The following is a 15,083-nucleotide window of genomic DNA, read 5'->3' as shown; positions in this document are numbered from 1 at the left end:
GGGCCACCTCCGTGTTCTCTGCTTGCATGAGTATGTGTGAATCATTTGATCCATTGTGTCCACTCCTGATTTTGTTTTGTTGTAGTACTGGATCACTTCTGTTTTTTTCTTCACGCTATCGTCATCCACTGCTCTGTAATATGCCGCGGGGTCCTCGGTCGGATCTCCTTCTTGCTAAGGTACTCGTCCAGCTTACAAAGCCCCTCAGTTGATGACAGATCCACAAAACTGTCAAGAAAGTCCCAGTACTCAGCCCATGGATGGCCCATCTCATGAGCCAGGTCTCTGTAAATAAAGGATAACTTATCATTTAAATAAAAAAACAGGTGTTTTCATAGTGCTTTAGAACCATTTACAGTACTAATGTGGTTCAGTCGTTGAACGTGTTTTACAGAGGATTCGTCTGTATGCTCACTTTGGAGGGTGCAGTATGTGGTGCTGTTTAATTGTGTGGGAGGGGGAAAGAGGGGCAAGAGAGAGACAGAGAGAACAGAACGAGCCCAGGGTGTACATGGCCCAACATGTCTGTAATCCCCCAAAACAAAACTGCTCATGCAAAAAGTATTTCCTTCAGACTATTGCCTTTATGCATTCAACATTGCATTAATAAAACCAGTAATATCTCCCTTCATTAGCCTCACAATATATCTGAGAATACATAGAAAGTTATTAAGACAACATAAGCAGAATAAGGTCGTGGATGTACCTCCCCACTTGTTCCGCCCCACGGTCAGGATCAGATTTCCAAAGGTGGTTGGCCGCCTTGTCTTTGCATGGTGTTTTCCAAGCCCTACGGAAATCTTGTGCCTACAGGAGAAAACAATATTTGCTGGTTACTAAATGTTTTTAATGCAATGCAATGTTGAGACGTGGGACTTTAGTAATCATAGACAGGTAATCAAGTAAAGAACTTGCTTTGTTGGGACTCAGTGGGCCAACGAAGGCTGTGACAGCCATCATCACGGGCTTCACTGGGCTTCTGTGCTGCTGGGTCAGCGAGAGACATTTGGAGGACTTCGTAGGTGACCACACACAATCAATGATGGGCTGAGAGGCGTTGTCGGTTGCCCTCAGTAAGGGGATATAGCAGCGGTCTGAGAGACAACAGACAATTGAAAGACATATATTACACATAGATTTGAATTGAGGGTGGCATCAGTGGGAATCAAACCTTACGTGGCAGAGTATTGGAAAACAAAATCAAATTTGGCACGTTGTCAAATGTCTGTTTTGTATGTTGTTGTCAGTCCATGCACAGGGCAGTGAGTAACAATATACAGTATGCCTGTATCCTCCAGGAAGCAGGGGAGAAGAGGAACACAAACTTTAATATTTTCAGAAATGTGTGCGTTTGACCTTACCCTCCAAATAGGCAAATATCCTCTGCCTCACTTCTGTAGTTGTAGTTGTTCTGCTACAGATAAGCTGTGGAAAAGAAAAGACAACTAGTGATATATAGTTTATGCAGCTGACAAGATACAACTGTTGCTGGATTAGCTGGGGAAAGAACATGCTTATCTAATTTCAGCCTTCAATGTGCAGTGAGTGATTGTTGCCAAAAGATTAAAAAAAAGCAAGCTAAAAGGTCACGGCTTCAAGACCTGAGCAAGCATAACTGTGCCTCCCCTCAGCAACGACACCAGTGTTCAGCAGTACTGTGCAAGGCTGAGTAGCTGCTAGACAGCTTCCATATGGACACGTTCATGAATACTTGCTGCGTAATAACAACCAGCAACAAAAACCCAGGCTACACTGAAGGTTCTCTTACTCATTGGGCATGTAACAAAGTTCAATAAGGGTTAAAAATAAAACTCCTTACATCAACTAGCATGTGGCCATCCTTGTTCTCACGGTACTTATCGCTGTCAGGATGCGAACACACGGCATTAACCACTTCTGGACACCCAAACTTACAGGCAAAGTGGAGAGGTGTAAAATGATCCCGACCTCAGTTGTTTTTCCGTGTCCCACTCCGATCTCAGAAACGGCGGCCAGTTGACCCCCCCACCCCTCTCTCTCTCCCAAAAACAAAAACTCTTCGGATTGAAGGGAATCTAATGATTTATATGTTGAACTGTCTTATTCTGATTAATGATCTATATGTTGAACTGCCTTACTCTAATTAATGATTTATGTGTTGAACTGTCTTACTTTGACTAAAGTTTCATACCCCGCTTATACTAAAGAATGTGCCTCGGAGTTGAGAAACCGCGACTGTCTGAGTTCTCACTCTGGTTTTAGTTCCATAAACACGTTCCCTCTTGACCCTGGCTGAACAGGTCAAATAAAGGCCGCTGTGGCTTTATATGCGGATGCAACCGCAGTTTAACATAGAAAGCTTGCTTTTGGCTGTTAACGGTCTGGGACAGGGACATATATCTGGTTCCTGTCATGTAGAAGAAGTTCCGCTTTATATACTCTCGGAATAGTGGCAAGTAGCATAACTCACCCTTGTGACCTTTAGAAGTCTGAAATACAGACGGACCACTCCCCATTTTCAGTATTCAGACTGCGACAAATATGGAAGTCAGAAAGAGGAAGTCTTGCAGAAAGGGGATAAATATCCATTGCTCTTAGTGAACGGGGCCCACTCTCACTCTGGGGGTGTGCTGGCTGTGTACAGCTTGTGTGCAGAGCAGACCATCCGGGGGGAGCTGAGTCCAAGCTTGTAATAGGTATGCATTCCATGTATGTGTAATAATGGCTTAAATAAATAACATTGATTGTAATATAACCTGTACTGTCAATTCTTGAACACCCGAGGAATTTCCTGGAGAGGACAATTCCATCCCTTCAGGATCTACACGATTAACGTAGGTTACCTATTTGGGTTTCAAAATGGCGAATTTCGCCGAAAGGATTTTCATGTCTGTTCAAACCTTTTAACTTCAAACTATAAAATATATATTTAAAAGAAGAACAGACACAACACTGACAGCACTTTGCTGCAACATATCACGTGACTACATAAAAACATATTGTGTACAATTGTGTATTTATTTTAAACTTTTTATTCACTGATTTGAATGTCTTCATTTTAAATGATCAATTTACTCATTTTGGTAAAAACAAAATGTTTGATGAATGTAAATACATATTATATATATATATACATATCATATATATATATATATATATATATATATATATATATATATATATATATATATATATATATATATATATAATCTCTGCTTGCTTTCCTCTGATTTCATGTTCCATCTTTAATCTGAAATGTTGTAGTGTAAAGGTATTTTATCGGGCTACACGCCCATGTGCCTGTTTGTCTACCTTTGTTTATGTCTCCATGCTTCCATTGGGAACTGTGTGTTTAACGTCACATTGCTATGAACTGTGGGTAATTCCCTAAGGCAAAGTTGCCATCTAATGCTGATTTACGGAAAGGGTTCATAAAGGGCTCAACATGTCTGTCAGAGAGCCCTCAAACACTCAATGATTTTAGAATAGGACACCCCTAAACCCTCAAGGACTTTGCAGGAGATCGCCTCAAAATCCGTGAGTCCGTAAGTGTGGAAATTGGGATTGGCCGCCAAAGTAACTCTAACCTCCGTGACCCGGAAGCGGCTGGAGTTGACAAAGCCTGAGATTATCTTCATAAAGTGAGCATTTTTTATGTACATTTGCTGGAAAAACAATGCACAGCTGGAGAACATTATGCTAAGAATAGATTGGAAGGTGGCGTTAGTAGATTACAGTTGTGCAGCTACGGATAATATTATGAACCCAGACACGAGGGCGTTCGATGTTCTGACATTTTGTGGAATTAAAGACGTGCACTTGGCCCCATATAAGGCGACTGGAGTTAAGAATGTTTAATGCTTTGTCTAGACCCACATTACATAAAGCAATTTGGTCCTGTATTGTTAAATGTTAGAATATCAAATTTTTATCAGACTGTTATTTGAATTGCTAGCTCTATGTCCAACCCTCCTCTTTTATCCGGGCTTGGGACCGGCAAAGTGACCCAAAAGAGACACTCTGGGAGAGTTACTTAGGGTTTTTTTTGGTGTTTTTTGGTGTTTTTTAAAGTTTGGTTTAGTTTCCTTATGCTCCACTTAAGAGCTTACAACAAGTCCCAGTAAAACATGAACATTTCTTGCCGTAACTATAACATTTAACATTTCTTCGTATAGACCGTTTTAACTTGACAACATTAACAATCTAAATGGAACAAGAAAAGACAATAGAAAAAAATGTGGAACTGTTATAAGGCTGGTTTGCCTTTTGAGTATGTTTTTTAGTTGACATGTGTTTATTTATATCAAAGTTTTATCTCCAATAAACGGCTTCAGCCAGCCTTTGAATTCAAGCTTTGATTCCCACTCCTGTATTTTTGAGTGTACAGTTAGACTGAGACATGATGACTATATGTTTAGCTGATGTCACAGAGAGGCACACACAGTGGACAAGGTGACTGACAGCACTTTGCTGCAAACATATCACGTGACTACATAAAAACATATTGTGTACAATTGTGTCTTTATTTTATACTTTTTATTCACTGATTTGAATGTCTTCATTTTAAATTATCAATTTACTCGTTTTGGTAAAAACGAAATGTTTGATGAATGTAAATACATATTATATATATAATCTCTGCTTGCTTTCCTCTGATTTCATGTTCCATCTTTAATCTGTGATGTTGTAGTGTAAAGGTATTCTATCGGGCTAAACGCCCATGTGCCTGTTTGTCTACCTTTGTTAATGTCTCCATGCTTCCATTGGGAACTGTGTGTTTAACGTCACATTGCTATGAACTGTGGGTAATCCCTTTAGGCAAAGTTGGCATCTAATGCTGATTTACGGAAAGGGTTCATAAAGGGCTCAACGTGTCTGTCAGAGAGCCCTCAAACACTCAATGATTTTAGAATGGGACACCCCTAAACCCTCAAGGACTTTGCAGGAGATTGCCTCAAAATCCGTGAGTCCGTAACTTTGGAAATTGGGATTGGCCGCCAAAGTAACTCTAACCTCCATGACCCGGAAGCGGCTGTAGTTGACAAAGCCTGAGATTATCTTCATAAAGTGAGCATTTTTAGTAGATTACAGTTGTGCGGCTACGGATAATATTATGAACCCAGACACGAGGGCGTTCGATGTTCTGACATTTGTGGAATTAAAGACGTGCACTTGGCCCCATATAAGGCGACTGGTGTTAAGAATGTTTAATGCTTTGTCTAGACCCACATTACATAAATCAATTTGGTCCTGTATTGTTAAATGTTAGAATATCAAATTTAATCAAAAGACTGTTATTTGAATTGCTAGCTCTATGTCCAACCCTCCTCTTTTATCCGGGCTTGGGACCGGCAAAGTGACCCAAAAGAGACACTCTAGGAGAGTTACGTAGGTTGTTTTTTTTGTGTGTTTTTTGGCATAAAGTTTGGCATACAAATCAGTTTTACAATACAGGCAGTGTGCCCGTGTATCGTCTCCAATAAGCTGCTTCAACCAGCCTTTAAAATCCGGGTTTGATTCCCATTCCTTTCTGTATTTCTGAGTGTACAGTTTAGACTGAGACATGGTGTCACAGAGAGGCACACGCACTACACAATGGATGACTGAGGTCAGTGGTGTAGTCCAGGGTATACGCAGGTATACGGCATTGCGTATACACACTTCTCAATCACCGCTCGAGCCTGGTGCGCATTATTTAGTAGTGCATGGGTCACTCACAGGCGGTCCGGGTCCGGACCCAGTCGCCGTTGTCTGTGGACCCTGGACCGAAATCCAATTATTATTTCCGAATTATTAACTGTTGATGGATCGCTTCTATTTCACCGGCGCAGCTTTTCCTGCCTTTGCGGCTCTCGTTCAGCGGTCCAGGAAACACACGCCTTGTATATCCTCTCACACACTCGACCAATCACATGTGTGTATTCCGTTAAGCCCCGCCCTCGACTCTTGTGCCATATTCACACACATGGAGCGACAGGAGAGAGATCAGATAGTTGAAAAAAGTACGTGAATCAGAGAAGTTATTTCACTTGGCGCTCCAAAAAGAGAAATGTGGGCCGCTTAACCAGAGCCTTTAACCAAGAATGGAGAGACTGTTATATGTTTATTATTCCCACAATCAGTTCAAGAGCAGTACGACTCATGTTCAGCGATATTAAAATCAGCGATGTGAAGCGCCACTACGAGACAAAGCACACGGACCGACTCGCATCCGAAATTAAGGCACAGAAAAATAAACCTAAAAGCCAAATATGATCAGAAACCTAACACATGAATTAATATGATCACAGAACCCTAATACATGAACTAACTGACCAACAATAATGTTTACAGAGGAGAAATGAGCTGAAACAAGTGGTTTAATAACCAGGTAAAGGCCCTGCACACACATTTCTCTTTTTAGATGACAAGAATATAATATCTTGGCTCTTTTGAGGACGCCAAAATAAACTGAATTTGAAGCTGCATGACAATTCAGTTAAATTAATATTTCTAAAATTAACGACTTGATTTTATTTATTGAATTAATTTATATAGTCTGTATGTATTATTAGATAATGCATTATTTATAATTATTCCATGGGACATGGGAAATCTGTAATAATAAATATTATAGATGTTAATTAATTTAACTTTATTAAATTTGACAGTCATTTGTTGACACTATTCAGACATTAAAACTGTTGGCTACTTCAGTACATATAGCACAAAATCATATAGCACAAATGTGACATTATTGTGATGTTCCAGACCTTTGCTTGAGGAAATTCTCTCGAACTGGACCTTGCTGAATTTGAGTTGAATACCCCTGTAGTAGTGGCTCAATGTTATTTCATAGGATGGTGAAGGCACGAGTCATGACCCGCCCTACTCTGCCTCTAATTGGCTAGTACTCGATGCCTGCGCTGATTAGATTGGGTAGGTTTTTAGCGCGAGAGAGAACTGATGATAAGCCAATCAGAGGCAGAGTAGGGGCGGGTCTTAATAAGCAAAAATGTTTTGCCTATAGACAAATTTGTTGATTTACTTTGAATTATTAGCCTTTACAAAAACGTAATGAACAGGTAAGATGAAGCGAGCCATTCAAACAATTTCTTTTTACAATTGCAAACGTCCTCGCGAAACTACATCAGCCAGCAGCTCAGCTACTGATAGTGAGGCTACACCGGAGCTGCTAACTCTCCCTCGTTGAAGAGGATGCAGACAGGGAACGAGAAGACGTCAACAACGGTGGGTCTCACTTCTATATTATAAGATTTTGTTTTCGGTTTATAGTTTTTAAAATGTAGAATTATTAAGTTTAGTATTTTCTGATTCTAGTGGTGCTAGTTAGCTAGTTAGCTATGATAGCAAACAGTCATGGCAATGAACACAGCACACCTTAATGAGACAGAAAGACATTTGGAAAATACATCAATTATTGGCTGCGATCCATATTAATTACTTTCAACTTTATTTTGTCCCTTAAAACATGCTAAGCGTCTGCCCCAACTTTCTTTTCCCGACATTTACATTTATCTTGTACACAAAATCCATACTCATACACCAGAGATAGCCTGAAGGCTTTTCAAGAGCACAGCTAGGTACTATACAATCTAAAGAACATTAGCAACTAGCTAACGTTAGCTAACATAACTTTATAAGATCATTGTGTGTTTGGTGACGTGACACAGCTAACTGCTTAATTGTAACGTTAGCTATGGCAACTGAAGTTAACTACGGTTTTGGATTGCCAGCATTTTCCTGTCAAAGGGAGATTAAAAAAAATTAGCTAGGTAGCACTAGCAAGATAAATTGAGGTAAAATGTAGCTAGTGCTAACTTATAGGAGACTGCACAATCTTTTTTTTTTCCCAGACTTATCTGATAAGCCCTCATACAGCAGTGAATTCATCCCTAAGTAACACAATTATGGATACAGCAGGTTTTTGTACATTTACATTCCACCATTTGAAAAAATGCAAGTATCTACCATGAGTTTACTGTAAGCCAATTTGAACCATTGAAGAGCTTCATGACATAACTTTAGGCATTAAAGCTATATTAAGTGCTAGTTTTGAAATGAACACTAAAGTGAGTGATCGGTTGTGAATACTGCCGATCCCACTGGGAATCAACTTCCAACTCTATGCAGCTATCATCTAATCAGTTGGATTCTCTGTAAGCGTTAAGGCAGTTTTTCCTTAACAAGACGTCAATAATAAGCTAATAAAAACATTAGTTTGTTTATTTAGTTGTGGAATCTTTCAGACCCCTAGTGGTTAGAAATCACTTAATTTAGCTTAAAGGTGGTCTCAGAAGTGGCAATTTTAGGTTTAGCCCAAACAAGACAAATTTGAAATGACACTTTCCAGATTTTTTTGTATTCATGCTCACACTGTGGGAGATGCTTGTGAATTAAAGATATTTCAGAGACAAAAAAACAAATTGCACAGTGTAAGGCCGCTGGTTGTAGCAGAAAGGAAAAAGCAATTCCTGAACTGAGGAAAACATAGGAAATGGCAGTCGGTTTAAACACCATTAATAAAAACATTACATGTTTGTGCTACTGACCAACTTTTCTTTTAAAATATTGACAATTTACTTTTCTTTTTAAAGAACATCCTCAGTGACAGAATCCTGTTGAGGATTCCGCACTAAGGTTTTAGTGATGAACTAACTTTGGGGAGTGCGGCTTGCATTCACAATATAAAAAAAGTTGACTCTATGATACAGGTGCTTCACACTTGCCACAAATAAAATTACCGTCAATTCAACACGGCCCACGTCCGTACAGTACATACATTATCAAGCTTTTTTAAGAGCGGGTATGGCTGTTGTGGGGGCAGAAGAGTTGTCAGTTAGATCGATGGCTCGTTGCAGCTAGCATTGGCAGGGCTGTAGAGGCTGGGGCTGAAGTCCGGCGAGGCAGCATGCCGGGCGGGACTGAAGTGGCCGGTGGGAGACATCAGGCCGCAGACCGGTGACCCAAGGGTTTGATATTGCTTCCCGAGTCGTGGTTTTACCACCGCAGGGCTGGGCCAGCTAGACGACACACATCAACACCAGTCAGTAGTTGCTTTTTCGTTACTGAGCGACTAACTGAAAAGGTAAAATTAGTGAAGATTTGACTGCCCCATGAAACAACCAGAACCTCTGTACATGTACTAAATAATATAGTCAAGAGACAAACAACAGAGGGCATGCATTCATGCCAAAATTAACTCTGAAACTGAAATGTTTCCCTACTAAATAAATATTTTTAACAGTATTGATGATATAATCTGATTTAATCAGCCACTGAGACCCAAATTCTCACTCTTTAGGCCAGGTCAGGATCAGGTACACACAGGAAAACCAATAATAGAGAATAATATGCAGTGCAAGAAAATGTCAGCCTCGCCGATCCTACCTCTGCATGTCTGACATCTTGTACAACTTCATTGTGCTCTTCCACTTGAGAAGGCTGAGATACTTCTGGGGATCAAAGTATAAGCCTTCTATTGCTGACAGGACCTCTTTGTCCAACTTGGATGGTGAATCCCTGTAAAAACATGAATTAACTAAATTAATCTAATTAATATCAAGTATTATTGTGATCGTAACTCAGGAGTTTGGGATCATCAAACCCTTTTTGTCACATTCCCCAAATAGCATTCAAATTGGAGTGTGTTGTCAGCTGATGTTGCAGTATACATTCAGGCCCATACGTATTGGAACATTGACACAATTTTTCTTATTTACACGACTGCTATGATTTGAAATGACTCAGTGAATATGTGGTTGAAGTGTAGACTTTCAGCTTTAATTTAATGGATACAATAAAACTATCGCATCAACCATTTTTACACAGTCCCCCACATTTTCAGAGGCTCAAAAGTAAATCGGATAATTGTCTAACAAATGGTTTTATGGCCAGGTGTGGCAGATAAAAAGGTCTGGAGATTATTCAAAATGTTGAGTTTGCATTTGGTAGCTGGTCCAGGGAACTCTCAGCATGAGGACCAGAGATGTGTCAATGCAAGTGAAGGAGGCCATTAAAAGGCTGACAAACAACACAAACCTATCAGGCAGACAGCAGAAACGTTAGGATTGACCCAATCAACAGTTTGGTACATTCCTAAAAAAGATTTTCCTCCAAGTATTAAAAATGATAATTATATGCACTATTATGTACCTCTGAACCTCTGGAAATGTGGGGCTGTGTAAAAATGGCTGTAATTCCTAAGCAGTTAATGTCATATTTGTGTTATATCCATTTAAGTTTTTGATGCATCATCTTGTAAAAAATTATCAGAAACATTTTCTATTTCAGCATCTATAAGTTATTTCAACAACTAAGACAACATCATGGCACTCCACAGAAAGACACTCACAGTCAATGAAAAGTCCTCTTCTAATATGCCTCGGGGTCCTCGGTCGGATCTCCTTCTTGCTAAGGTACTCGTCCAGCTTACAAAGCCCCTCAGTTGATGACAGATCCACAAAACTGTCAAGAAAGTCCCAGTACTCAGCCCATGGATGGCCCATCTCATGAGCCAGGTCTCTGTAAATAAAGGATAACTTATCATTTAAATAAAAAAACAGGTGTTTTCATAGTGCTTTAGAACCATTTACAGTACTAATGTGGTTCAGTCGTTGAACGTGTTTTACAGAGGATTCGTCTGTATGCTCACTTTGGAGGGTGCAGTATGTGGTGCTGTTTAATTGTGTGGGAGGGGGAAAGGGGGGCAAGAGAGAGACAGAGAGAACAGAACGAGCCCAGGGTGTACATGGCCCAACATGTCTGTAATCCCCCAAAACAAAACTGCTCATGCAAAAAGTATTTCCTTCAGACTATTGCCTTTATGCATTCAACATTGCATTAATAAACCCAGTAATATCTCCCTTCATTCGCCTCACAATATATCTGAGAATACATAGAAAGTTATTAAGACAACATAAGCAGAATAAGGTCGTGGATGTACCTCCCCACTTGTTCTGCCCCACGGTCAGGATCAGACTTCCATATCTGTTTGGCCGCCCTGTCTGTGCATGGCATTTTCCAAGCGCAACGGAAAGCTTGTGCCTACAGGTGAAAACAATATTTGCTGGTTACTAAATGTTTTTAATGCAATGCAAAGTTGAGACGTGGGACTTCAGTAATCATAGACGGGTAATCAAGTAAAGAACTTGCTTTGTTGGGACTCAGTGGGCCAACGAAGGCTGTGACAGCCATCACGGGCTCCACTGGGCTTCTGCTTCCAGCGCTCACACACACACAGCACACACAGAGATCGCTGGAGACACGAGCACGAGCTTTTGAACGTTCGTCCTCGGCTTGCTGGAACAAATCTCTCCAGTTGATATTAATGATGACGTGTAGTCCAGTAAAGCAGAATCCAACGGTTTCTGAGTTCTGTTGCACACGGTCCCATCAGGCCACCTGATGCTTGTGTCTCTTCTTTTAAATATATATTTTTATAGTTTGAAGTTAAAAGGTTTGAAGCTGTAGTTTGAACTCCGGCTCTCTGGGGCCGGCGGCGGGACCCTCGTTGTATGATCCTGTGCTATGATGCAAACTCTCTATACATAACACTGTAATATGTTGGATAAGTAACAAGCCGAGTACCATTTATACCATTTATAGCCAAAACATCGTCTGGACATACTACAAAATAAGATGTCGTGGACACCTCTGGACGGTAAAGACCCAAACCGTCCAAGTCATCTCCAGGTGCCTCAGCGCGTGTGTTGCTTGTTGTAGCAGTGGTGGGTGCAACGGCTGAATTGGCATAACCGGCATTGGAGGCCGCACCGCCCAAGAAACCTGCTGAAGAGCTGTTGTCCGATTCGATGTCTGATTTCGTGCCCGGCCCATCCAGGACTCGAGCTAACTTCCTCTCCATGGTTGCTCTGGTGGTAGCAGTAAAGTCCTCAGTACTTAGCCCCCTAAACCTTGTCAGTATAACCTCCATACTTCAGTTTGTTAAAAAAACACGTGGCCTGGGAGTCTTGTGCGGACCGTGGGAATAGCCACGGGGCCAGGGCCCCGCCGGTGCCGCCCAGGAGAAGAGGAGCGTCTCTGGAAAGCCCCGTCTCCCCCGGCACCGTCTGCTTCTCCAAACTCCACGAGTGGTACGGCAGGGAGGTGGAGGAGCTGAGAACACAGTGGCTGCAGAGCCAGTGACCTCACAGAGCTGGATTATCTCTTCTTTTTTATTTCTCTCCACTGTTCCATTCCTTTCTGATCATTCTGCAGCGTTCCACCGCTCTGAACCCAACAGGCGGGCGACAAAAGGGAGACGTCTTTGCAAACTGCAGTCTTATCGCCAATCAAATCTATTGATCCCAGATCTTGTCTGGCACAAGGGAATCAATCCGTCTTAAACATTCACACTATCCGTTGTACCATCCAAGACATTATCCTCTTTTCCACATGTTCCAGTGTCATTTGCAAGCACAGAGTAATTAATCAAGATGCTAGTACTTTATTAACAGCATCAGCCCTTTCTAACAGGTTTGACCTCGACCGCTGTTGTCTTCATACCTGCAATTCAGAAAAACTTTTCAGTATAACCTCCATACTTCAGTTTGTTAAAAAAAACACAATAGACCTCAACAACTATCACTATAACTTAGTTGCTACGTAACTTACGTAGATTACGTAACTTCCCACAAACATGCATATAGTGGCCATTTGTCCCGTAAACCAAATAAATAAATATAAATTAAAGAAAATAAACCAATATCAAAAGCCACTGGGGCTTCCTGTTCAAGAAGGGCGAGCGTATCACCGGCGCTGGTTCGTGCTGAAGGGCAACATGCTCTTCTACTTCGAGGAGCGCGACGCCCGCGAGCCCGTCATCGTCCTGGAGGGCTGCACCGTGGATCTGTGAGAGTCGGCCGAGGAGTTCGCCTTCGCCGTCAAGTTCGACTGCGCCAAGGCGCGGGTGTACAAGATAGCCATGGAGTCGTGGTTGAAGGCACTGTCGCGGGCCAGCTTCGACTACATGTGGCTGGTGGTGAAGGAGCTGGAGAGGCAGCTGGAGGAGATCCAGGGTGTCGGGGTTGGTGGCAAGTCCTCCAGGCTACAGTACTCTCGAGGTAACCTACTTCAACGGTGCGCAGTTAGTTTTGGAGTGGGCGACCAGGTCTCTGTAAATAAAGGATAACTTATTTAAATGAAAAAACAGGTGTTTTCATAGTGCTTCAGAACCATTTCCAGTACTAATGTGGTTCAGTTGTTGAACGTGTTTTACAGAGGATTCGTCTGTATGCTCACTTTGGAGGGTGCAGTATGTGGTGCTGTTTAACCCTTTGATACACATGTATTGCAATAAAGCCGGACATATGTGCTATCTTCTGAAACTATGGAATCTGCACTAGAATCTAAAATTTCAAAACTAAATCTGAACAAAGCTTGGCAGTGTGGTGATGGTTTGTAATTATGGACCCACTAATGGGACTGGGCAGGTTGAAGCAATGACTTTAATTTAATGCTGCAGAATATGGCTTGTTTATACAGAAACAATATATAAGTCACGAACCTCGACAGATGAGGCACTGAAAAGTGTCCCTCACGGTGGTCACCTGGTGGTCAGTCAGGGCCACCGTGTTTATTTTATTGGCACGAGCATATTGACCAAGCTCCTTCAGCGCCTGTTTTATTGCTGGCAGCTCTTCTGCTGCCAGAACCAGCTCCTCCACCCTCTCCACCGTTGCATCATCTATGCGACTGGGGAGTGGGGGGATAAGGGGATGAGGGAGATAGATATATAAAAACTGAATTTAGAAAATACAAAGTTCAAGTACGTCATTAACATGTAGCTGTATATTGACTGTTCATAACTACAGTTCACATACTAAGTAACATCATTTCACATTTTTTAATAAGTTTTAGTTTATCACACTCATCCCCACTTCCCAAAAATATGTTTTTCAGAATGTATCCCATTAATGTGTATTTAGCATGGGTTATCATTATATCATCGGACTGATTCATGACTTCGATGATTTTTTTGTGAAACACTAGCCATGCTAGAATGTTAGCAACTATGAATGTAGAGGTCTCTGTCAATGTGCTTGTGTTGGCTCTTAGTCAGGTGTTTTACAGAGGATTCGTCTGTATGCTCACTTTGGAGGGTGCAGTATGTGGTGCTGTTTAATTGTGTGGGAGGGGGAAGGGGGGCAAGAGAGAGAGAGAACAGAACGAGCCCAGGCTGTACATGGCCCAACATGTCTGTAATCCCCCAAAACAAAACTGCTTATGCAAAAAGTATTTCCTTCAGACTATTGCCTTTATGCATTCAACATTGCATTAATAAACCCAGTAATATCTCCCTTCATTAGCCTCACAATATATCTGAGAATACATAGAAAGTTATTAAGACAACATAAGCAGAATAAGGTCGTGGATGTACCTCCCCACTCGCTCTGCCCCACGGTCAGGATCAGATTTCCAAAGGTGGTTGGCCGCCTTGTCTTTGCATGGTGTTTTCCAAGCCCTACGGAAATCTTGTGCCTACAGGAGAAAACAATATTTGCTGGTTACTAAATGTTTTTAATGCAATGCAATGCAATGTTGAGACGTGGGACTTTAGTAATCATAGACAGGTAATCAAGTAAATAACTTGCTTTGTTGGGACTCAGTGGGCCAACGAAGGCTGTGACAGCCATCACGGGCTTCACTGGGCTTCTGCTGTGCTGCCGGGACAGCGAGAGACATTCGGAGGACTTCGGAGGTGACCACACACAATCAATGATGGGCTGAGAGGCGTTGTCGGTTGCCCTCAGCAAAGGGATATAGCAGCGGTCTGAGAGACAACCGACAATTGAAAGACATATATTACACATAGATTTGAATTGAGGGTGGCATCAGTGGGAATCAAACCTTAAGTGGCAGAGTACTGGAAAACAAAATCAAATTTGGCACGTTGTCAAATGTCTGTTTTGTATGTTGTTGTCAGTCCATGCACAGGGCAGTGAGTAACAATATACAGTATGCCTGTATCCTCCAGGAAGCAGGGGAGAAGAGGAACACAAACTTTAATATTTTCAGAAATGTGTGCGTTTGAACTTACCCTCCAAATAGGCAAATATCCTCTGCCTCACTTCTGTAGTTGTAGTTGTTCTGCTACAGATAAG

General features: G+C 41.6%; 1 pseudogene across 1 annotated transcript; it reads left to right on the top strand.

Moving 5' to 3' along the window:
• Positions 1–7,035: 7,035 nt before the first annotated feature.
• On the top strand, positions 7,036–13,111 carry LOC306740197 (annotated as a pseudogene). The gene is made up of 3 exons: positions 7,036–7,043; positions 11,922–12,122; positions 12,695–13,111. The product of its transcript is annotated as an uncharacterized misc_RNA (transcript).
• The last annotated feature ends 1,972 nt before the right edge of the window (positions 13,112–15,083 follow it).

The sequence above is a fragment of the Taurulus bubalis genome (genome assembly GCF_910589615.1).
Source record: "Taurulus bubalis genome assembly, chromosome: 8".
Taxonomy (NCBI): Eukaryota; Metazoa; Chordata; class Actinopteri; order Perciformes; family Cottidae; genus Taurulus; species Taurulus bubalis.
Note: the sequence above shows the minus strand (reverse complement) of the source record. Positions and strands in the feature narration are given on the sequence as shown.